Source organism: Eleutherodactylus coqui, chromosome 1 (genome assembly GCF_035609145.1).
Source record: "Eleutherodactylus coqui strain aEleCoq1 chromosome 1, aEleCoq1.hap1, whole genome shotgun sequence".
NCBI lineage: Eukaryota > Metazoa > Chordata > Amphibia > Anura > Eleutherodactylidae > Eleutherodactylus > Eleutherodactylus coqui.
In genome coordinates this window covers 136684146-136709671 of record NC_089837.1, presented here as the reverse complement: position 1 = coordinate 136709671, position 25526 = coordinate 136684146, and positions in this window count along the sequence as shown.

Sequence of the window (25526 nt, the reverse complement as noted above, 5' to 3'; positions counted from 1 at the left end):
CCAGTCGTCTGAGTCTAGGTCCAGTATATCTGAGCCCCATTTTGCAAGAGTCCTATCCTTCAGCGGAGTAAGGCTACATGTCAGTTGCCTATAAAAACCAGAGAGAGGTTTCAGGAGGTTAGCACGGGAGATGGTTGTCACATGACTAAACAACCAATACTTGCCAGAAACTCCTACAGCTCCTTTAATGTTGCTGTCAGCCTTTTGGCCTCCCAGACTAATTTTCTTCTGGTCTTCTCATCAGTGTTTGAGGGACGTCCAGTTCTTGATAATGTCACTGTTGTGCCAAATATAATCCCCTTCTTGATGACATCTTCACTGTCCTCCATGGTACATGTAATGCCTTGGACATGTTTTGCCCTCCTTCTCCTGACTGATAACTGCCATCAATCAGATCCCTTTAATGTGTTGTAAGATCATTATGCACCAACTAAGAAAATGTCAGAAAATCCTCCTAGAAGAGCTGAACTTTATATGGGGGAGATCAGAATCGCTGTAGATAATGGCAGCGGAGTGCTGACTACTATTTAACAGGAGTGTAAATGTGATTGGCTGATTCTGTACACAACCGCATCCCCAAATATAAGAGGGTGTTCACACTAATGCAGCCACATTAATTTACTTGTTTTTAACTTATTTTTCCACCCTAAAAGATTTCAGTTTGTTTTATGAATCGTACAGATAACGGGTCACACTGAGGGGGAAATAAATCTAAAATGGTTCATCGTTGTTGGATTTTTTAACATGACAAAAACCTGGCATTTTAACAAAGTTGTGCAGCCTTATTATATCCAGTTATGTTCCCACTGTTATCTTTTAGAGTGTCGATATCAGATTTTTACTTTTTGAAATATAAATGTTTTTCTGTGGCTAACTTTGCTCCCTTGATCTCCGTTTTACATTGACTTTTAAGATCTCTGTAAACCAGGAATGCTTTTTCTGAACCCTCAGTGCCTGAAATGCTTTTTGTTGTTGTCTTTTTACTGTATATTCAGCATCTCCCTGTTTAGCCATTTTGCTTTCCTTTTTTTCCTGGACCTTTTTACCTGAAGGTATAAAATTTAGTACAAGATTAATGTAATATATGTTTAAAAATCGATATGTAGGTCCAGTATCCCTGTTTAGCAGTATATGACCCCAGTCTGCAAGACCAAGTTATTGCTTTAATTGACTGAATCTTGCTTTTCCAAAGGTTTTGTAGCTTGTCTTTCTTCTGTTTTATTAAATATTATTTCAAAACTTCCAATATTGTGGACACTGCAGTCCAAGTATTCCCAGGCAAATGTAATATTATATCTGCAGAGGTGTAGCTAAGGGCTATGGGTCCTGTATACAAACAGTCAGCATTCTGTCAGCCCACAACTTTCTTCTATATCGTTGGATCTCTTCAGAAGCTCATCAATGCAACACCAGCAACCAGGAACATTGCTAGTACCTTAAAAGATTAGGCAGAGGCTAAATGTAGGGGGCCCCGATCCAAAATATGTTAACATGGCTCCTCAACCATCCATGTGCCATTTATAATACTAGTAATTATTATATGATAGAGGGGCCTTTGGGCCCCCTAAGGCTCCAGGGCCCATTAGCAACTGTTACCTCTCCACCCCCTATAGCTACGCCCCTGCGTATCTGGCCTTTTTGACAAGATCAGATCTAGCAAATTATATTCTCTGATTTGTTCAGCAACTGAAAGAAATTCCTGTGTTGAATTGTGAATAAAAACATAACGCTTTTAGAACCACCAGTAGATTCTGTGTCTCAATCGATGCAACTGTCTTGCAAAAGAAACCCTCCCTATATGGGTACATCAATGTTGAAATAAAAAAAGTTATGGCTCTCGAAGCCTGGAGATGAGAAGCAAAAAAAGGGAGCCATATCATAAACTAGACATAGACCTGACTGTGTGTTACAATACTGGTAGGTCATGGCCAAAATCCAATTGCCTGGAGAAGGGGAGCTGAGCACAGTTTAGAACATTAATAATAGTCTTCAGAAAACAGCTTATGAAGAACACAGTGTCATAGGTAGTCTACAAGAGCATGAGAACAGTCTAATAAAGAGCTCCCTGAGGAATGAGAAATGAGCTAGGAAGAGCAGCTTAGTTACAATAGTCAAGCAAGGTTTAAGTTTTCTACGTGATCTTAAAGGGGTTGTAGCAGAATCGCATGATAACTTGCAGACCAGTGGGGTTTCTGTGTCCCCTGTCTCCATCATAGTGGCCTTACTGCACTCCAACAGTAAGGAGGAGACTTTATGGAGCCCTGGTCGTCCAAGTGCACTAGCGCTCCATTCAATTTCAATGTGACTGCCAGAGATGGCAAAGGGGGCAGCATTTGGGTATTTCCCCATTGAAATGAATAGAGCATGTTCGGCCAGCGCTTCATTCATTCTGAAGTCACTGTGGGAGAAGAAGCAACCTTGCAGTGACAGGCAGTGGGGGACAAGAGTACCCTGTTCCGGAGTTCGGCGAAAGTCTCAGTAGTGGGACCCTCACCAATCAGTTATCTGAAGGATAACTTGCAATTCTGGTGCAACTCCTTTTAAGAAGTCCCAAAGAGCAAAAGGATGTCTTTTACAATAAACAATATTGGCCATCTTGTTTAGGCCTGGTTCACACGAACGACATGGCATCGCTGCGAGAAACTTGCAGCGATATCACATCGCCGGTCGGTGTGATATCGCAGCATCTTCTTGTGGTGATATCGCAACTTTGTAGTGTTACAAAGTTGCATGTGGTGCTAGAAAATCACACGACTTTGTAGCACCACATACGGAGATTTTCAGGGGGGGGGGGCGTTAAATATAAGCCATACCCCAAAAATAAGTAATAGCTGAAGAAAAAAATAAGTATACATCATCTCTCCCGCGCTGTTCGGGGCACCGCTGCAGCTTCTTCTTGGTCCCCAGCACTGTTTCTCTTCATCATCTTCTGGCTGGGATTGAAAAATCCCTGCCTCCTGGAAGAGCTAGCTGTGATTGGTTGACGCTTAGCCAATCACAGACTCCACTTGATGAATTGGTTCAATCATAGCCACTCATCGAGCACTGTCTGTGATTGGCTGATGTTTAGCCAATTACGCCAGCGCTTCCAGAAGACGGGGATTTTTCAATCCCTGGCCAGAAAAACCTCACGAGTCACGTGCATATCGCTGGACCTGCAAGGTTTTTGTGTTGGGTTGACGCATGCTACAAAATATCACATGTGTGAAGTAACCCATAGGAAAGCATGGGCTTTTCATACATGCGATTTGTTTCATTGTAGCAACGTTACAAAATTGCGCGACTCTGTCGCCCATGTGAATGAGGCCAAAAGCACAAGTTTAAGGCAAACACAACAGCCTCTAGTGGCAAGGAGTGAAACTACACCACAATACTTTAAAGAGTGAAACAGCAGTCACTAGTTGTTGATTCTTGGGACAGCAACAGAATCCTGACACTGGGGCAGTAAGGAGTTAATAATATGTATTGTTAAAAATTATTACTATTAGGATACTTGTAATTTTGTCTTTCTGAAATGACCCAAAACACTATAGCAGTATATCACCATTCATGAAGGAAATCTGAACCTGTTATGATGCCTTATCCGAGGGCAACATAAATTAGTAACGGATCCCCTGATTGCAGTGCCGGGTCACTAACTTTATTAGCTGTAGTGCTAAACTCCTACAGCATATAGTCTGGGACATTCGTGAGTTCTGGCTTCCTCTGTCCTCCCGCCGGTGATTGACATTTTTCTTCCTATACTGCATATGAAAAGTATGGCAGCTACCAGAGGAAGGGTCTGTTTACACCAAACGATGTCAGAGTTCACCCGGCAGCCTGTTTACACAGGATGATACATAGTTGGCTCGTTTGAGAAATCGTTCAGTCGTTCACATTGCCTGTATAAGTGAATGAGAACGACTGAACGTTCCAAATTTTAACCGATTGATTAGCGAATGAGCAACAATGATTTTTTTTGCCTGCGCAAAATGAACGAAAAGCAAACGATTTACCGTTTATTGTTCAATCATTGGTTGCTTTTACACTGAACGATTATTATTATATTTTAATAATACCCGCTCAGTGTAAAAGGGACTTCAATGACCTGGCGCTGCTACCAGGGTGTCTGTCACTGGTTTGTGCTCCCCTCAGATATGGCAGCAAAAATAATGTGATAGATTCACTTTCTTCTAACGATAGGAAGGAAATTAGAACTGAAGTCCTGGCTTGACTTCCAACAGCAGCAAGGGTAGCATTTATCAATAGTGGAATAGCTAAAAATGGTACAAATTGCTACTTAATACTTTATAAAAAATTTACGGGCATTATAAATGTATTTTAATGCAGGTCTTTAGGCAAATTAGACACAAGAACAATAGGGGACACCAGGAAAAGGGACAGATACTTCTTTATTATACTGTATATAGATTCCTATAGTTGAGCTCATACTGTATATGTAAACAATTGAATACACTTTTAACCTGTACCTCCCATAATTGGTGGATCCTAAGAGTATATCTAGGAAACCACATTTAAAGGGGTTGTCCCGAGGCAGCAAGTGGGTCTATACACTTCTGTATGGCCATAATAATGCACATTGTAATATACATTGTGCATTAATTATGAGCCATACAGAAGTTATAAAAAGTTTTTTACTTACCTGCTCCGTTGTTAGCGTCCTCGTTCCCATGGAGCCCGACTAATTTTCGCCCTCCGATGGCCAAATTAGCCGCGCTTGCGCAGTCCGGGTCTTCTGTAGTCTTCTATGGAGCCGCTCGTGCCAGAGAGCGGCTCCGTGTAGCTCCGCCCCGTCACGTGCCGATTCCAGCCAATCAGGAGGCTGGAATCGGCAGTGGACCGCACAGAAGAGCTGCGGTCCACGGAGCAAGAGGTTCCCGGCGGCCATCTTCACAGGTAAGTATAGAAGTCACCGGAGCGCGGGGATCAAGGTAAGCGCTCCGGTAAGCTGTCTGTACGTCCCTGCATCGGGGTTGTCTCGCGCCGAACGGGGGGGGGGGTTGAAAAAAAAAAAAACCCGTTTCGGCGCGGGACAACCCCTTTAAGCATTTAGGATTTTAGCTAGGCCTTTAGGTTATTTTAGGTTAGGTATGATAGCAAGGTAGTAAGCAGACAGGGAGACAATATGGCTGCAGCAAAAACAAAACTGTTACTTTACACATATTCACATTCTTCCCTCCAAAGGATGGAACTGATACTTTATAATGTTGCAAACAAATTCCCAACAACTGACAGACCTACCATGCACTACAGTAAGGCCTCATGTCCACAGATAAGTCGGAGTCGGAGCCAGTAATAGAATCCTACCCTGCCCGTGGCCGGCGACCCTTCGTAGGGTGCAGTGAACGGAAGATGCCATGAACATGAGAAGGTGAGCAAGATTATTATGTTATGGGGATCAGGGTGGCCTATTGATTATTTTATGGGCTCAGTATAGTTTATTAAGTTTTTTATGGAGGTCAGTGCAGCTTATTATTTACTGTGGGGGTCAGTATGGCTAACGCCAATCACAAAATGACACAAGGGGTACAAGCAGTAATTCTTTTTAGCTCAAATACTTCATACAGTAGGTCAGGGGGGCACAATATACTCCATTATTTTAACAAAAAACTCTTTAGAAAAAGTGGTATGCACTTGAAAAATAGCTTGAATTATAAAAGCTGCATAGATGCAAGTTATGATTTGTAAAACCAGAAGGGTATTACAAATCCCTAATGAGAAACTGAGGTAGTTTTGACACTTACCCCAGGTCCAGGAATGAGTTAAAGCAGTGTCCCTGATGAGTAAAAAAAAGTCTGCCTAGCAACCAAGTATCTAGTCCCTTGCTATTGGTTGAAGGCAGTGATTTTTCGTATTGGTCAGTCTGCCAAAGGAGAGAAAAAATAGGATTGGTCAGGAGACAGTGGTGTGAGAACAATACAAAGCCTGGGTTTGGAGGATCGGTTGCCTAAGTCACGGAAGATCCTGCTGCGAGAGGACCGCATAGGTAGGACTGTGTGGGAGGAGTGTGCCTAAACTGCTGACGATACAGCACACAGAGCAGAGAGACTTAAAAGGGAATCCTGCAAGCAGCCTTAGCTACAAGCAAGTGATTATGGAGATGCCCGCTACTGCCAGAGTGTTACTGGCAATAGAAAATCCCATAAGCGATCTTATTATATAGAGTTGTGACGGGAAATGCATTAATACCAGGACAGAGTAGGAAAAGTGGATTGAAAGGTATCCGGAGTCCTCAGCCAAGCCTCAGGACCTGAAACTAGCAAATCCAAATCTGGAACCATGAGTGAAGGTGCTACTGAGCACCTGAGGGCTAGGCTAGGAAAGTGTGGTTAGGCACTGTACTAAAATAACAAGGCTTGGGAGCCCCTCACAGGTTGGCCCCGCGTGATGTGACTATTCCTGCATTTAAACACTGTTCTCCCCTATTTGAAAAATCCTATTGGTCTCACACTCAGTTCAGCAAGTGGATTAATACTAAATCTCTCCACAGTCTGCAGTCTCCATTTCTGCTTATACACACATATACTGTTGTTTACGAGTCTCCACGCAAGTGTGCTTTTAAAGTTGTAAATCAGTGGATATCTAAAAGTGCTAGTAAAAGTGAGCGTTACTGATACAACCTTACTCTCTGCTTCTGCATTATTGCTATTACTTTCATCATTGTGCTACAAAGCACTGGCGTCACGATTATCATTTACAGTAAAAAGCATCAACACTCACTTCAACCGCTGCAGGCGCTATTGGTTAAGGAAAGTATTGGTGATAACCACCGTGATCCAAGTTACCTCCTGCTGCTCTCACCATCCATAGCTCCCTCTAGCAAACTGCAGTTATAGTATCTTTCTGCAGGGGCAAGACAAGGGATGGGTAGGATAGGTAGGTGTCTATGGTGCAGCATCCTCACTGGCCCTCATAAAAGGCAGCTGGGTCCCTCTGAAACAGAGAATGGTGCATTAAGTGCATTATTAATATGGCTGGTAGTCAAATGGGCATTGTAACTTGCTTTGAAGGGGGATCTAGGCTGGTTCTCATGATGACACCGTGCTTGCTTGCATTGATGGCAGCATAATGGCTGTTACTTATGAAGCACTTTGGTTGGAATTGACGTAGCTCTAGGACTAGTACTCATAGAGGCTCTGTGACTGCTCTTGTGCCCGCATTGCCACATTTTACTGTGTTTTATGGCACTGCCGAAACTGCTCACATCAGCCCAGTCCTGGAAGCGCCATTTTCGAGTAGGCCAAAACCACCCATTTAGTAGGCGGGGCAGCCTACTTGTAAGGAGTACAGCTGCATCGGGAGGTGGGTCAGCTGACTCACTTTGCCCAGGTGTTTTGGATTAAGCCTGCAAAATCGCAGAGCTCTCCGCGTGATTTCATGCACATGGCAGCCTCCGTGCTTGCGGCAAAATCATGATCACCTGAGTGAAACTAGCCTAATGCCTAGTGAATAGAATCCATCGATGTTCGGTCACGTGAAGAAAAAAAACACAGGATGTCCAGTTTTGGTGAGTATTACACATTGAAATAGATCACTGAAGTGAATGGGCCAGCACAAATACGCAGCGGAAATGCAGGTAACTTGTGTGTTCACTGCAAATTTGCGCAGCAAATCAATAGGCCATTCTGTGCGGTTTTATTGTGCTCATGAAAACACACAGGAGCGGCTGAAAAACGCAGACAATTGTGATTTTTGGTCTCGTAAATACGCAGCATATTTACGTAACCGACACCCGTTTACGCCCGTGTGAACCAGTCCCAAGCCAATGTTTATGCAGTTGACTGTTGCAATTTGAGACCTTTCACACAGAACAGAATATTTCACAACAGCATTGTGGAATATGTCGTTTCTGAATTCTGCATCCAAATCCGCACTGCAAAGTGCGGCAGGATTCTACTATATTCGATTCCGTATCAAAATCCGCTCGTTAATAGTGCGGATTTTGGTGCTGAATATTCGGCAGAAGGGCGTATTCCATCCTGTGTGAAAGGTCCCGAACACAGTTGGACATTAGATCATCAGAGCTGGACCGGGCAGAATAGACACCATTGTTGTCTTCCTGATTTACATATGAGTTGTACTCGGCACATTGCATCCACTGTTAGAAGCGCAATACTTGGAACAGCAAGTCAGTCACCCATTGATCACAGCTGAATGTTCCTAATTTCTTCTCTCTTTTACTGAAGTGCAATGACACCACTGTTTCTCCTTGTATCAGTAAGAAACAAATTCTGAATTGCGGAGAGAAAAGCCCACCTGGATAAGCAGGTGCGCGCCACAATGTAATGGTAACAGTGGGATTTTTCTGTTACGTATATAGTGCAGCTGACAGTTCTCAGCAATGAAAGCATTGAAGCATGCGAGGGGCATACAAGTGGCTTCTGTTACTATTGCTTTATGTAACCCATTCTGGAAGCTACAGTAGATTTTTACTTCACAATACTTGTTTTGTTGGAATGATTGGGACTTAGCATGGGAAATAAAACTAAATTGCAGGCAAATGATCATCCTGTGTGGCAGGAATGATTATACAGTCATTTGTAGTGTATTTAATGATTCATATGGCTGATAGCGGAGCGACTGCCTTTAACTCTTATTTGACCTAGATAAGTCTACTGATATTCAACAGCAGGGTAAAGTTAAGAGTATTTGGTAAAACTCACGCTGCTTTATTAATATTACTCTACTAACTATATTATTTGGACTGTATTATCTGGAGCCAACAAAGTATGCCAGCAATGCAGCCCCCAACATTTACATAACATTACACATGTAGCCCTGCTGAACATACAGTATATTATTCCATATCTGTATGTACACTGCTCAAAAAAAAATTAAGGTAACACTTAAAGCCCTTTTAAGGAGGAGATGCCATCTGCAGAATAGAACAGCTTCTCCTGACACAGGGCACTGCCGGGGACAGCGGCAGGAGTGAAAAGATTTATCGAAAACCCCGGTGGCGGGACAGACACATTGGGGGACATAAGAGAACTGAGACTACATTAAATAACAGGCAGTCATTCATAAAATGGAAATGCATATTTGGCAATAGCGGGTCTACCGCTGTTCTAGAGAAAACAGCAGCAGACACAGCTGGATGCTATGCAGTGAAGTGAAGACTGATTTCTCAGCCATGTCTTCACGTAGATTCACAGCTGAAGAGGGTTTTGTAAGTAGAATGTACAGAAATGGCTAATAAAACCCTATTGCAAAAATGCTAAAAATCACCTATTCTGTATAGTAAAACAAAATTTAGGTACACTTTAAATATTCCATTATTTTTTTGAGCAGTGTATATCAATCTAGTTTAAGCGTCTTCCCTTCTGAGTACCTTCAAAAACCTTGGAGAACTAACCACAGATCATCTGTGAATCTGGGCTTGCTCAAATCCTACTGTATCTTCATGTAATCCCAGACAGACTGGATGGTGTTGAAATTGGGGCTCTATGGGGGTCTGCACTTCCAGAACTCCCTGTTCTTCTTTACACTGAAGATAGTTCTTACTTACATTGGCTGGATGTTTGGGATTGTTCTCCTGCTGCAGAATAAATTATGAGCCAAGCAGACGCCTTCTATTTTTGAAAACAATTCTTACTTTGCAGCATTTTTTCAGCACCTGCCTAAAACTTTTACACAGCACTTACATGGAACATTTTTATCCCTTACTGTGAGGGCAGATCCAGATGCAGTAAAACTTTTTTGACACTATTGTTTTTCTATGAATCTGCACTAAAAATCCAGAACAAATCTGATAGGAAACATAGCTTTATTTGTTCCTCTGTAATCCAGGAAGGAAAGGAAATTAGTTGTGACTAGAGATGAGCGAGCACCAAAATGCTCGGGTGCTCGTTACTCGAGACGAATTTTTCGCGATGCTCGGGGGTTCGTTTCGAGTAACGAACCCCATTAAAGTCAATGGGCGACCCGAGCATTTTTGTATTTCGCCGATGCTCGCTAATTCAAGAAAGTGATGGGAACGACACAGCAACGGATAGGGCAGGCGAGGGGCTACATGTTGGGCTGCATCTCAAGTTCACAGGTCCCACTATTAAGCCACAATACCGGCAAGAGTGGGCCTCCCCCCCTCCCAACAACTTTTACTTCTGAAAAGCCCTCATTAGCATGGCATACCTTAGCTAAGCACCACACTACCTCCAACAAAGCACAATCACTGCCTGCATGACACTCCGCTGCCACTTCTCCTGGGTTACATGCTGCCCAACCCCCCCCCCCCGCACGACAGTGTCCACAGCGTACACCAAATTGTCCCTGCCCAGCCTTCAGCTGCCCTCATGCCACGCCACCCTCATGTCTATTTATAAGTGCGTCTGCCACAGGAAAAGCAGGCACACACTGCAGAGGGTTGGCATGGCTAGGCAGTGACCCCCCCATAAAAGGGGCGGGCCGATAGTCCACAATGCTGTACAGAAGCAATGAGAAATCCAATCCTGTGCCACCTCCATCTGGAGCTGCACACGTGGGCATAGCAATGGGGAACCTATGTGCCACACACTATTCATTCTGTCAAGGTGTCTGCACGCCCCAGTCAGACCGCGGTTTTTTATAAATAGTCACAGCCAGGTACAACTCCGCAATGGGAATTCCGTGTGCACCCACAGCATGGGTGGCTCCCTGGAACCCACCGGCGGTACATAAAAATATCCCATTGCATTGCCCATCACAGCTAAGGTAATGTCGTGGTTAATGCAGGTGGGCTTCGGCCCACACTGCATGCCCCAGTCAGACTGGGGTTCTTTACAAGTGGACAGATGTAGGTTAAACTCCGTGTGCACCTACAGCATGGGTGGCTCCCTGGAACCCACCGGTGGTACATAAAATAATCCCATTGCATTGCCCATCACAGCTGAGGTAATGTTGTGGTTAATGCAGGTGGGCTTCGGCCCACACTGCATGCCCCAGTCAGACTGGGGTTCTTTACAAGTGGACAGATGTAGTAACAACTCCCTGTGGACCCACAGCATGGGTGGGTGCCAGGAAGCCACCGGCGGTACATAAATAAATCCCATTGCATTGCCCATCACAGCTGAGGTAATGTCGTGCTTAATACAGGTGGGCTTCGGCCCACACTGCATGCCCCAGTCTGACTGGGGTTCTTTACAAGTGGACAGATGTAGGTTAAACTCCATGTGCACCTACAGCATGGGTGGCTCCCTGGAACCCACCGGTGGTACATAAAAAAATCCCATTGCATTGCCCATCACAGCTGAGGTAATGTCGTGGTTAATGCAGGTGGGCTTCGGCCCACACTGCATGCCCCAGTCAGACTGGGGTTCTTTACAAGTGGACAGATGTAGTAACAACTCCCTGTGGACCCACAGCATGGGTGGGTGCCAGGAAGCCACCGGCGGTACATAAATAAATCCCATTGCATTGCCCATCACAGCTGAGGTAATGTCGTGCTTAATACTGGTGGGCTTCGGCCCACACTGCATGCCCCAGTCTGACTGGGGTTCTTTACAAGTGGACAGATGTAGGTTAAACTCCGTGTGCACCTACAGCATGGGTGGCTCCCTGGAACCCACCGGTGGTACATAAAAAAATCCCATTGCATTGCCCATCACAGCTGAGGCAATGTCGTGTTTAATGCAGGTGGGCTTCGGCCCACACTGCATGCCCCAGTCAGACTGGGGTTCTTTACAAGTGGACAGATGTAGTAACAACTCCCTGTGGACCCACAGCATGGGTGGGTGCCAGGAAGCCACCGGCGGTACATAAATAAAAATCCCATTGCATTGCCCATCACAGCTGAGGTAATGTCGTGCTTAATACAGGTGGGCTTCGGCCCACATTGCATGCCCCAGTCAGACTGGGTTCTTTACAAGTGGACAGATGTAGGTTAAACTCCGTGTGCACCTACAGCATGGGTGGCTCCCTGGAACCCACCGGTGGTACATAAAAAAATCCCATTGCATTGCCCATCACAGCTGAGGTAATGTCGTGGTTAATGCAGGTGGGCTTCGGCCCACACTGCATGCCCCAGTCAGACTGGGGTTCTTTACAAGTGGACAGATGTAGGTTAAACTCCGTGTGCACCTACAGCATGGGTGGCTCCCTGGAACCCACCGGTGGTACATAAAAAAATCCCATTGCATTGCCCATCACAGCTGAGGTAATGTTGTGGTTAATGCAGGTGGGCTTCGGCCCACACTGCATGCCCCAGTCAGACTGGGGTTCTTTACAAGTGGACAGATGTAGTAACAACTCCCTGTGGACCCACAGCATGGGTGGGTGCCAGGAAGCCACCGGCGGTACATAAATAAATCCATTGCATTGCCCATCACAGCCGAGGTAATGTCGTGCTTAATACAGGTGGGCTTCGGCCCACACTGCATGCCCCAGTCTGACTGGGGTTCTTTACAAGTGGACAGATGTAGGTTAAACTCCGTGTGCACCTACAGCATGGGTGGCTCCCTGGAACCCACCGGTGGTACATAAAAAAATCCCATTGCATTGCCCATCACAGCTGAGGTAATGTCGTGGTTAATGCAGGTGGGCTTCGGCCCACACTGCATGCCCCAGTCAGACTGGGGTTCTTTACAAGTGGACAGATGTAGTAACAACTCCCTGTGGACCCACAGCATGGGTGGGTGCCAGGAAGCCACCGGCGGTACATAAATAAATCCCATTGCATTGCCCATCACAGCTGAGGTAATGTCGTGCTTAATACAGGTGGGCTTTGGCCCACACTGCATGCCCCAGTCAGACTGGGGTTCTTTACAAGTGGACAGATGTAGGTTAAACTCCGTGTGCACCTACAGCATGGGTGGCTCCCTGGAACCCACCGGCGGTACATAAATATATCCCATTGCAGTGCCCTACTCAGCAGAGCTAACGTCAGATGCAATACAGGTGGGCTTCGGCCCACACTGCATGCCCCAGTCAGACTGGTAATATGTACCTTAACAGTAACCTCGTTGGTGGTAATGTGGTGGTGACTGCGGACCTAGTAGTGCGGTTTTATGTAGTTGGTTTTCGGAATGTGGCCAGGATTAAGTGGGCCGTGGCGGGGGGATGGTGGTGGTGCTCTCTTGTTGTGTCGTTAAAGGTGAAATTCTTGGACTGCCACCAGACGGACCAATGCAAAGGTATTTGCCAAGAATGTTTTCATTGTTGGAGGAGGAGGGGGATGTTTTGAAGGCACTATGTGTCCTCTACACGTGTCCGTGGTTATATGCAGCTTAACAGTAACAGCGTTGGTGGGAAATGGCCTCGCCGCCATCATGTCTTTGTGAAGCCTCTGTTTCCACACCCCAGTGACATACCATTAGCAGCGGTATAGGCAGAGCCCAGAATTATTAACATTTCAGCGGTAGCATTAGGGACAGGCCCCACTAACATATCACTAGCAGCAGTATAGGGGGAGCGCAGTCTTAGTTCCATTTCAGTAATAGTAGCACTCAAGACAGGCTCCAGTAACATTCCCATTGCAGCAGTTTAGGGAGATAACAGTCTCTTTCACATTTCAGTAGCTGCAGTATAGACAAGGCCCCAGTTACATTTATGTAGCTAAAGTGTAGGCCAACCCCACACACCTTTCTGTACCATGAGTGCAGGCGAAGAACATAGAAATTACTATGATTACACTGTAGGTGAGGGCCCAAAAAAATTGGTGTACCAACAGTACTAATGTACCTCAGAAAAAATTGGCCATGCCCAACCAAGATGGCAGGTGAAACCCATTAATCGCTTTGGTTAATGTGGCTTAAGTGGTAAAACTAGGCCTGGAGGCAGCCCAGTTTAACGATAAATTGGTTCAAGTTAAAGTTTCAACGCTTTTAAGAGCATTGAAACGTATAAAAATGGTTTAGAAAAATTATATGAGTGAGCCTTGTGGCCCTAAGAAAAATTGCCCGTTCGGTGTGATTACGTGAGGTTTCAGGAGGAGGAGCAGGAGGAGGAGGAGGAATATTATACACAGATTGATGAAGCAGAAATGTCCCCGTTTTGGATGGTGATTGAGAACGATGCTTCCATCCGCGGGTGCCGCCTACGTATTGCTTAGGTATCGCTGCTGTCCGCTGGTGGAGAAGAGAAGTCTGGGGAAATCCAGGCTTTGTTCATCTTGATGAGTGTAAGCCTGTCGGCACTGTCGGTTGACAGGCGGGTACGCTTATTTGTGATGATTCCCCCAGCCGCACTAAACACCCTCTCTGACAAGACGCTAGCCGCAGGACAAGCAAGCACCTCCAGGGCATACAGCGCTAGTTCAGGCCACGTGTCCAGCTTCGACACCCAGTAGTTGTAGGGGGCAGAGGCGTCACGGAGGATGGTCGTGCGATCGGCTGCGTATTCCCTCACCATCCTTTTACAGTGCTCCCGCCGACTCAGCCTTGACTGGGGAGCGGTGACACAGTCTTGCTGGGGAGCCATAAAGCTGTCCAGGGCCTTAAAGAGTGTTGCACTGCCTGTGCTGTACATGCTGCTCGATCTCCGCACCTCCCCTGCTACCTTGCCCTCGGAACTGCGCCTTCTGCCACTAGCGCTGTCGGATGGGAATTTTACCATCAGCTTGTCCGCCAGGGTCCTGTGGTATAGCAACACTCTCGAACCCCTTTCCTCTTCGGGAATGAGAGTGGAAAGGTTCTCCTTATACTGTGGGTCGAGCAGTGTGTACACCCAGTAATCCGTAGTGGCCAGAATACGTGCAACGCGAGGGTCACGAGAAAGGCATCCTAACATGAAGTCAGCCATGTGTGCCAGGGTACCTGTACGCAACACATGGCTGTCTTCACTAGGAAGATCACTTTCAGGATCCTCCTCCTCCTCCTCCTCAGGCCATACACGCTGAAAGGATGACAGGCAAGCAGCATGGGTACCGTCAGCAGTGGGCCAAGCTGTCTCTTCCCCCTCCTCCTCATCCTCCTCATGCTCCTCCTCCTCCTCCTCAACGTGCTGAGATATAGACAGGAGGGTGCTCTGACTATCCAGCGACATACTGTCTTCCCCCGCCTCCGTTTCCGAGCGCAAAGCATCTGCCTTTATGCTTTGCAGGGAACTTCTCACGAGGCATAGCAGAGGAATGGTGACGCTAATGATTGCAGCATCCCCGCTCACCACCTGGGTAGACTCCTCAAACTTTCCAAGGACCTGGCAGATGTCTGCCAACCAGGCCCACTCTTCTGAAAATAATTGAGGAGGCTGACTCCCACTGCGCCGCCCATGTTGGAGTTGGTATTCCACTATAGCTCTACGCTGCTCATAGAGCCTGGCCAACATGTGGAGCGTAGAGTTCCACCGTGTGGGCACGTCGCACAGCAGTCGGTGCACTGGCAGATTAAACCGATGTTGCAGGGTGCGTAGGGTGGCAACGTCCGTGTGGGACTTGCGGAAATGTGCGCAGAGCCGGCGTACCTTTACGAGCAGGTCTGACAAGCGTGGGTAGCTTTTCAGAAAGCGCTGAACCACCAAATTAAAGACGTGGGCCAGGCATGGCACGTGCGTGAGGCTGCCGAGCTGCAGAGCCGGCACCAGGTTACGGCCGTTGTCACACACGACCATGCCCGGTTGGAGGCTCAGCGGCGCAAGCCAACGGTCGGTCTGCTCTGTTAGACCCCGCAGCAGTTCGTGGGCCGTGTGCCTCTTATCTCCTAAGCTGAGTAGTTTCAGCACGGCCTGCTGACGCTTGCCCACCGCTGTGCTGCCACGCCGCGCGACACCGACTGCTGGTGACGTCCTGCTGCTGCTGACACATCTAGATTGCGAGACAGAGGTTGCGGAGGAGGAGGAGGAGGAGGAGGAGGAGTGTGGTTTAGTGGAGGAAGCATACACCGCCGAAGATACCACCACCGAGCTGGGGCCCGCAATTCTGGGGGTGGGTAGGACGTGAGCGGTCCCAGGCTCTGACTCTGTCCCAGCCTCCACTAAATTCACCCAATGTGCCGTCAGGGAGATGTAGTGGCCCTGTCCGCCTGTGCTTGTCCACGTGTCCGTTGTTAAGTGGACCTTGGCAGTAACCGCGTTGGTGAGGGCGCGTACAATGTTGCGGGAGACGTGGTCGTGCAGGGCTGGGATGGCACATCGGGAAAAGTAATGGCGACTGGGAACTGAGTAGCGCGGGGCCGCCGCCGCCATCATACTTTTGAAGGACTCCGTTTCCACAACCCTCAAGGCCGTTTCCAGCATCTCAAGGCTGATAAATTTCGCTATGTGGACGGTTAACGCTTGAGCGTGCGGGTGCATGGCGGCGTACTTGCGCTTGCGCTCAAAGACTTGCGCTAGCGACGGCTGGACGGTGCGGTGCGAGACATTGCTGGATGGGGCCGAGGACAGCGGAGGTGAGGGTGTGGGTGCAGGCCAGGAGACGGTAGTGCCTGTGTCCTGAGAGGGGTGTTGGATCTCAGTGGCAGGTTGGGGCACAGGGGGAGAGGCAGCGGTGCAAACCGGAGGCGGTGAACGGCCTTCGTCCCACCTTGTGGGGTGCTTGGCCATCATATGTCTGCGCATGCCGGTGGTGGTGAGGCTGTTGGTGGTGGCTCCCCGGCTGATCTTGGCACGACAAAGGTTGCACACCACTGTTCGTTGGTCGTCAGGCGTCTCTGTGAAAAACTGCCAGACCTTAGAGCACCTCGGCCTCTGCAGGGTGGCATGGCGCGAGGGGGCGCTTTGGGAAACACTTGGTGGATTATTCGGTCTGGCCCTGCCTCTACCCCTGGACACCGCACTGCCTCTTGCAACCTGCCCTGCTGCTGCCCTTGCCTCCCCCTCTGAAGACCTGTCCTGAGTAGGCATTGCAAACCAGGTGGGGTCAGTCACCTCATCGTCCTGCTGCTCTTCCTCCGAATCCTCTGTGCGCTCCTCCCTCGGACTTACTGCCCTTACTACTACCTCACCGATAGACAACTGTGTCTCATCGTCATCGTCCTCCTCACCCACTGAAAGGTCTTGAGACAGTTGCCGGAAGTCCCCAGCCTCATCCCCCGGACCCCGGGAACTTTCCAATGGTTGGGCATCAGTGACGATAAACTTCTCTGGTGGGAGAGGAACCACTGCTGCCCAATCTGAGCAGGGACCCGAGAACAGTTCCTGGGAGTCTTCCCGCTCCTGAGCATGTGTCATTGTAGTGGAGTGAGGAGGCTGGGAGGAAGGAGGAGCAGCAGCCAGAGGATTCGGATTTGCAGCACTGGACGGCGAAGAACTGTCGGTGGATGTTAGGTTGCTTGAAGCACTTTCTGCCATCCACGACAGGACCTGCTCACACTGCTCATTTTCTAATAAAGGTCTCCCGCGTGGACCCATTAATTGTGCGATGAATGTGGGGACGCCAGAAACGTGCCTCTCTCCTAATCGCGCAGCAGTCGGCTGCGATACACCTGGATCAGGAGCTCGGCCTGTGCCCACACCCTCACTTGGGCCTACGCGTCCTCGGCCGCGTCCACGTCCTCTAGGCCTACCCCTACCCCTCAGCATGCTGTATTACCAGTGATTTCCCAGCCAGGAAAGAAATTGGCGCAAGCCTGCAGGCCAAATAGAATTTTTGCCCTTTTTTTTAAAAGGAAAGGCCCACTGACTATATTCAATCAATAATGTGTTGTGGCCCTGCTGTGTGTCACAGAACTGCAGTGTTATTAACTGCAGCAGAGCGGTGATTTCCCAGCCAGGAAATAAATTGGTGCAAGCCTGCTGTTAAACTTAGCTGGCTGCGTATGATTTTTGTTTAAGTTCTCCACCCAGCACACACGTACCCAGAACGCTGAGGACTGTCAGAGGCAGGCCAAATAGAATAGTTGCCATTTTTTTAAAAAGGAAAGGCCCACTGCGTATATTCAATCAATAATAAATGTGTTGTGGCCCTGCAGTGTGTCACAGAACTGCAGTGTTGCACAGTTATTAACTACAGCAGAGCAGTGATTTCCCAGCCAGGAAATAAATTGGTGCAAGCCTGCTGTTAAACTTAGCTGGCTGCGTATGATTTTTGTTTAAGTTCTCCACCCAGCACACACGTACCCAGAACACTGAGGACTGTCAGAGGCAGGCCAAATAGAATAGTTGCCCTTTTTTTTTAAAGGAAAGGCCCACTGCGTATATTCAATCAATAATAAATGTGTTGTGGCCCTGCAGTGTGTCACAGAACTGCAGTGTTGCACAGTTATTAACTACAGCAGAGCGGTGATTTCCCAGCCAGGAAATAAATTGGCGCAAGCCTGCTGTTAAACTTAGCTGGCTGCGTATGATTTTTGTTTAAGTTCTCCACCCAGCACACACGTACCCAGAACGCTGAGGACTCTCAGAGGCAGGCCAAATAGAATAGTTGCCCTTTTTTTTTAAAGGAAAGGCCCACTGCGTATATTCAATCAATAATAAATGTGTTGTGGCCCTGCAGTGTGTCACAGAACTGCAGTGTTGCACAGTTATTAACTACAGCAGAGCGGTGATTTCCCAGCCAGGAAATAAATTGGCACAAGCCTGCTGTTAAACTTAGCTGGCTGCGTATGATTTTTGTTTAAGTTCTCCACCCAGCACACACGTACCCAGAACGCTGAGGACTGTCAGAGGCAGGCCAAATAGAATAGTTGCCCTTTTTTTTTAAAGGAAAGGCCCACTGACTATATTCAATCAATAATAAATGTGTTGTGTGGCCCTGCTGTGTGTCACAGAACTGCAGTATTATTAACTGCAGCAGAGCGGTGATTTCCCAGCCAGGAAATAAATTGGCGCAAGCCTGCTGTTAAACTTAGCTGGCTGCGTATGATTTTTTTTACGTTCTCCACCCAGCACACACGTACCCAGAACGCTGAGGACTGTCAGAGGCAGGCCAAATAGAATTTTTGCCCTTTTTTTTAAAAGGAAAGGCCCACTGACTATATTCAATCAATAATGTGTTGTGGCCCTGCTGTGTGTCACAGAACTGCAGTCTTGCACTGTTATTAACTGCAGCAGAGCGGTGATTTCCCAGCCAGGAAATAAATTGGCGCAAGCCTGCTGTTAAACTTAGCTGGCTGCGTATGATTTTTTTTACGTTCTCCACCCAGCACACACGTACCCAGAATGCTGAGGACTGTCAGAGGCAGGCCAAATACAATTTTTGTCCTTTTTTTTTTAAAGGAAAGGCCCACTGACTATATTCAATCAATAATAAATGTGTTGTGGCCCTGCAGTGTGTCACAGAACTGCAGTGTTGCACAGTTATTAACTACAGCAGAGCAGTGATTTCCCAGCCAGGAAATAAATTGGCGCAAGCCTGCTGTTAAACTTAGCTGGCTGCGTATGATTTTTGTTTAAGTTCTCCACCCAGCACACACGTACCCAGAACGCTGAGGACTGTCAGAGGCAGGCCAAATAGAATAGTTGCCCTTTTTTTTTAAAGGAAAGGCCCACTGCGTATATTCAATCAATAATAAATGTGTTGTGGCCCTGCAGTGTGTCACAGAACTGCAGTGTTGCACAGTTATTAACTACAGCAGAGCGGTGATTTCCCAGCCAGGAAATAAATTGGCGCAAGCCTGCTGTTAAACTTAGCTGGCTGCGTATGATTTTTGTTTAAGTTCTCCACCCAGCACACACGTACCCAGAACGCTGAGGACTGTCAGAGGCAGGTCAAATAGAATAGTTGCCCTTTTTTTTTATAGGAAAGGCCCAATGCGTATATTCAATCAATAATAAATGTGTTGTGGCCCTGCAGTGTGTCACAGAACTGCAGTGTTGCACAGTTATTAACTACAGCAGAGCGGTGATTTCCCAGCCAGGAAATAAATTGGCGCAAGCCTGCTGTTAAACTTAGCTGGCTGCATATGATTTTTTTAACGTTCTCCACCCAGCACACACGTACCCAGAACGCTGAGGACTGTCAGAGGCAGGCCAAATAGAATAGTTGCCCTTTTTTTTTAAAGGAAAGGCCCACTGACTATATTCAATCAATAATAAATGTGTTGTGTGGCCCTGCTGTGTGTCACAGAACTGCAGTGTTATTAACTGCAGCAGAGCGGTGATTTCCCAGCCAGGAAATAAATTGGCGCAAGCCTGCTGTTAAACTTAGCTGGCTGCGTATGATTTTTTTACGTTCTCCACCCAGCACACACGTACCCAGAACGCTGAGGACTGTCAGAGGCAGGCCAAATAGAATTTTTGCCCTTTTTTTAAAAGGAAAGGCCCACTGACTATATTCAATCAATAATGTGTTGTGGCCCTGCTGTGTGTCACAGAACTGCAGTCTTGCACTGTTATTAACTGCAGCAGAGCGGTGATTTCGCAGCCAGGAAATAAATTGGCGCAAGCCTGCTGTTAAACTTAGCTGGCTGCGTATGATTTTTTTTACGTTCTCCACCCAGCACACACGTACCCAGAACGCTGAGGACTGTCAGAGGCAGGCCAAATACAATTTTTGCCCTTTTTTTTTTAAAGGAAAGGCCCACTGACTATATTCAATCAATTAATAAATGTGTTGTGTGGCCCTGCTGTGTGTCACAGAACTGCAGTGTTATTAACTGCAGCAGAGCGGTGATTTCCCAGCCAGGAAACAAATTGGCGCAAGCCTGCAGGCCAAATAGAATTTTTGCCCTTTTTTTTAAAGGAAAGGCCCACTGCGTATATTCAATCAATAAAATATGTCTTCTTGCCCTGCCTACACAATTCTGTCCCTGGAGTATTACTGCAGGGCGCAATGCTCTGCACGGCCGATTTGGAAAAAAAAAAAGTGCAACACTGCTAACAGCAGCCTCCACAGTACTGCACACTGTTAGATGTGGCCCTAAGAAGGACCGTTGGGGTTCTTGAAGCCTACACTAACTCCTAACACTCTCCCTGCCTAACCACCACTTCTGTCTCTGTAGTATTACTGCAGGGCGCAATGCTCTGCACGACCGATTTGGAAAAAAAAATGTGCAACACTGCTAACAGCAGCCTCCACACTACTGCACACTGTTAGATGTGGCCCTAAGAAGGACCGTTGGGGTTCTTGAAGCCTACACTAACTCCTAACGCTCTCCCTACAGCAGCTCCAACACTATAGCACTGTCCCTCAGCTATCTCACAACGCATCTGAGGCGAGCCGCGGGAGGGGCCGACTTTTATACTCGGGTGACATCTGATCTCCCCAGCCACTCACAGCAGGGGGGTGGTATAGGGCTTGAACGTCACAGGGGGAAGTTGTAATGCCTTCCCTGTCTTTCAATTGGCCAGAAAAGCGCGCTAACGTCTCAGAGAGGAAAGTGAAAGTAACCCGAACATCGCGTGGTGCTCGTTACGAGTAACGAGCATCCCGAACACCCTAATATTCGCCCGAGCATCAAGCTCGGACGAGTACGTTCGCTCATCTCTAGTTGTGACTTCATTGATGAAAGAATTGAACTATATTTTCTAGTATTTCTGTTTAAAAATTTTAAAAAGCCTGCGTTCCTCACTAACCAGATCTTATCTAAAAAAAAATAATTCTTGAATTATAAAAATATGTAAAACAGAGAGCAGGATAGAAGTGGTAGGCTTGTTGCAAGTAAGAAATGACAGAAGGGCAGAGAAGGATCTTCTGAGCGACCAAGCAATAGAGAAATGTTTCCCATAAGGCGTCCAACACTAGTGTTTTTTTTGTCCGTGTGTCGTATGTAAGAAAAAATGAAGGGCACACAGACAGCGTATGGACCAACAATATTCAGTGAGCCAGTAGTCACTACCGATTTTTTTATGTGATTGCATTTCCTATTCTTGTCTGTATTACGGACAAGAATTATGACAAGCTAATGCATATTTTCTGCATATGCTTGAATATAAACGGCTATGGTTTCCTGAGTTTTGGCTGACAACAATACCTGTATAATCTGTATCCTGATGTCACTGTCTATAACTTGCCTACCGCTGTGAGCCAGATTCTCCATGGGGACTTTAAAGGGAGGATATTATTACTACACAAGGAGCCTTGGAAATGGTGCATTATTAAACAAGGAAGCTCTCGAGAAGGGAAAGTGGGGGGGGGGGGGGGCATTATTACTGTATGAGGGGACTGTTAAGTGGGGTATTATTACTTTAGGTGCATTGACACATAGCAGATTTAGGTGCAATTCCCCACCAAATCCGCCTCAAGGTCCACATCCTTTGATGTAGATCCACAGCTGATTTTCCCCTTTTAATCGAATGGGTGAAGTTTAATCAAGAATTTTCCAGTGCAGAAAATCCACACCAAATCCACTGAGTGTGAAAGTACCCTAAGGCTGAACTCAAAGAGGGAATTATTACTTTCCGAAAGGCCCACGACGCATCAATGTCTAGAAAAAGCCTGAAGGGCTAAGGCTGACTTCACATGGGCGAGGGCAATATTTGGCCGTGAATCTCAGCCCGATACCATCCTCGCCATCCATGTGAAATCCTAGAGGATGCGAGGCATTTTCATGTAAAAACAGCATTGCATCACTTCAGGGATGCAGCGAACCGTTCGAGGAGTTTATCTCATTGTAGTCAATGGGAGACCTCGCATCGTGTGCACCTAGTATGTGGTTCGATGCTGCCAACAGCCCTATTAGAAACCATGGGGCTGCGATTCAAGAGCACGCAGCGTGATAGAACATTAGCTGTAGGTCAATAAGGTATTATTAAACATACTACTTGTGGCATTTTTCCCACTTGTGAGACATTTATAGGGTCTCTGGTATTTTCATAAAAATCACAGCATACTCTAAGTATGGCATTTTCACGTGGATTTTTCATTAGGACAAAAATGGCAAAATAAAAACCAAGGTGCCACGAAATAAACACCACGAAAAAACGCCCGAAAAAGTGTATAAATTTCATGGCGTTGCAAGTAAGAAAAATGCAGTGAAGGCAGACTGTGTGAGGAAAGTCTACAAGTGGAAGAATATACACAATTACTGCCCATAAGGAGTGAAGTTTCTCTTTTAGGAGTTAAGTATGTGTACAGCGTCTGTGAATATGAGATCCTGTGGGAGCACATTCCATAGTTTTATAGCTCTTACAGAAAATAAGTCATTTAGTAGTTGGAGATTGCCTCACAGAAATACTCACTGGAATACTAGGGATGAAATCACTTTTCCTCCACTTGCAAAAGATGATCTCATGCCTTCTGTACCAACAGTAGGGTAAATACATTTTGGAGAAAAATGTGCACGTACAAGCTATTACATTGGCTTTCTAAGGTTTTAAAAAATTCAAGGGACTGATAACGGTGTAAAACAAATAAAAAACATTACTTTCCTTTTAAATCTTCCGGCTCTTTAGCGCCAATGCTCTGTTCCCAAAGGTACAGTCATGTGCCATACATTGTTGACATAACCACTGCCCTTAGTCATTGGCCTTAGCAGTTATATACTGTTCATGCACTCAAAGCCACCAAGGCCAGTGACTAGCTGTAGCAGCACTATACCATTACCGCTGCATGAGCAATTGACCTTAGAGTTCCAGTGCTGGAGCAGCAGGATATTTAAAAAGTGAATAATATTTTTTTACAAAGTTTTTTAATATTTTGGAAAGCCCAATTAGTATTTATGCTGTTTCTTTCAGTAAGATAAAAAAAAAATCTTGTAGATATGATATTAGTGGTCAGTAGAGATGAGCGAGCACGCTCGTTTAAGGCTGATGCTCAATCAAGCGAGCATCGGTCTTTTCGAGTAACTGATTACTCGTCCAAGCACCATGCGGGGTTGGGGGGGGGAGAGTGAGATCTCTCTCTCCCCCCCCCCCCCACTCCACAACGCTCCTTCCTCCCCCGCATGGTGCTTGGACGAGTAATCAGTTACTCGAAAAGACCGATGCTCGCTTGATTGAGCATCAGCCTTAAACGAGCATGCTCGCTCATCTCCAGTGGTGAGTGAACTTTTCAAATTTTGGTTCAGCTGATTTACTGAGTTTGGTTTGGTCCAAATTAGTTCAAACCAGACCCAGACATCACAAATATCCCTAAAACTGGTGTGTAGCACTTTAAAATTACCAGAAAAACCTTGTATAACACTTTTAGGTCACTTAGGAGAGTGTCCAAGTACTTTTGAGCTGTTTTTAAAGTGACCCTCCAGACCTGCATAAACAAAGATGACCAACCCATCTTCTCTGACAACCTGATGTACACTGTGCATTTCTATACGTCATTAGTGTAAGACATTACATTTGCTTTGAATAACGAATGCCGTCCACATGAGTAGCTCTTGTCAATCAAATCAGCATATAGTTTCTTAGACTACTTATACATACTATACATAGTGTGCATCAGGTAGTCAAAGAAGCCTGGAGGTGTCTATCCATAAATGGTGGTAACAGAAGAAGCAATGGTCCAAAAATTATCCCATTTTGAAGAATACCAACAGGAGTGGTGTATTGGAAAGTGAACAAGAAATTACTTTTATACAAATGAAAAGCCGAAAAAAATGATCCCTTTTTTCGGATTATCTGGTTGATCTTTGGTAGTGTAGGCCTGTTAATAATAGCAGCAGGGGTGGTCATAGAAGTATCTGTATCAGCAGTGGCACAGTAATAAGCAATAAACAGGACAGGAGATCTGTGTTTGTGTAGGCCTGGCAGTAGTGGGCAGCAGCAGGTGTGGTGGACTGGTGATAGTAGTTAACAGCAGCAAATGTAGTTCAAATCAGTGGAATCAAGTATATGGGTTTTAAAATCTTCACTGATCCATGCCAGATTCACAAAACTGAATTTTTCCAAGCTTTTGGCAGACAATCTTGTTCACTTAGGGGTGACAACACCACCTGCCAAATTGAATACTTTCTCTGATGCTACACTGGATGGCGGACAATATAGTATACCCATAGCAAACTGGGCCAGTTCTTGCCAATGTACAATCTGCTGACCCAAAGGTCCTTGGGGGTCTAGCTCTGAATATCTGCTAAAGAAAAGGTGCAGCGACCGAAGCACAAGGCACACCAGTGAGGAGATGGCTGGGTAGATGCTTAGGGTTGTCACGGTGGCACTACCAACTCCTCCTCTGAGGGACACGTGCAATCCTTGACCACGGCTCTGACAGGCCTCTCCAGGCAACACCGATGCAGCAGTTACCTGAATAAGTGGTGTAGTGGACCTGAAGACTTCTCACAGGTGACACCACCGTTCCTTGCTCCGCAGGATGTCCGATGGGAAAATAAGAGAGTCCACACACGGTTAATTAAATAACACTCAGTTGCTGAGAACAATCAGCAAACGAAACTTTACTTGCAATCACTTTCTTGACACAAGTTTACAATTCACTGTGGGTAATTTCACACACCAGTGCAAGAAAACAAATGAAGGAGGTCAGGGAGGAAAACACAGGATGACACTGGGCCTACAGTTGAGTTATCTGTATGACTCCACTCCTGGACACTCACACACTCCAGAGGAGGACAATAACACTCCACTGAGCACTCACTTTCTGAAGGCTTCTGGACACTGCACTGCAGATTCCTTTCTCTTCTTCTCACTCTTTCTCTTTCAGGGTAGGGGTCCTGGGAGTAGACTTCCAGGGTACCTCTCTTTCTCTTCCATTCTTAACCACATGAGGGTTGAAGGTACCCCCATACGGCCAGCACTCACTCCTCTCTCTGACAGGATCTCTTTTAATTTGCCCCTTGCATTCACATATATCT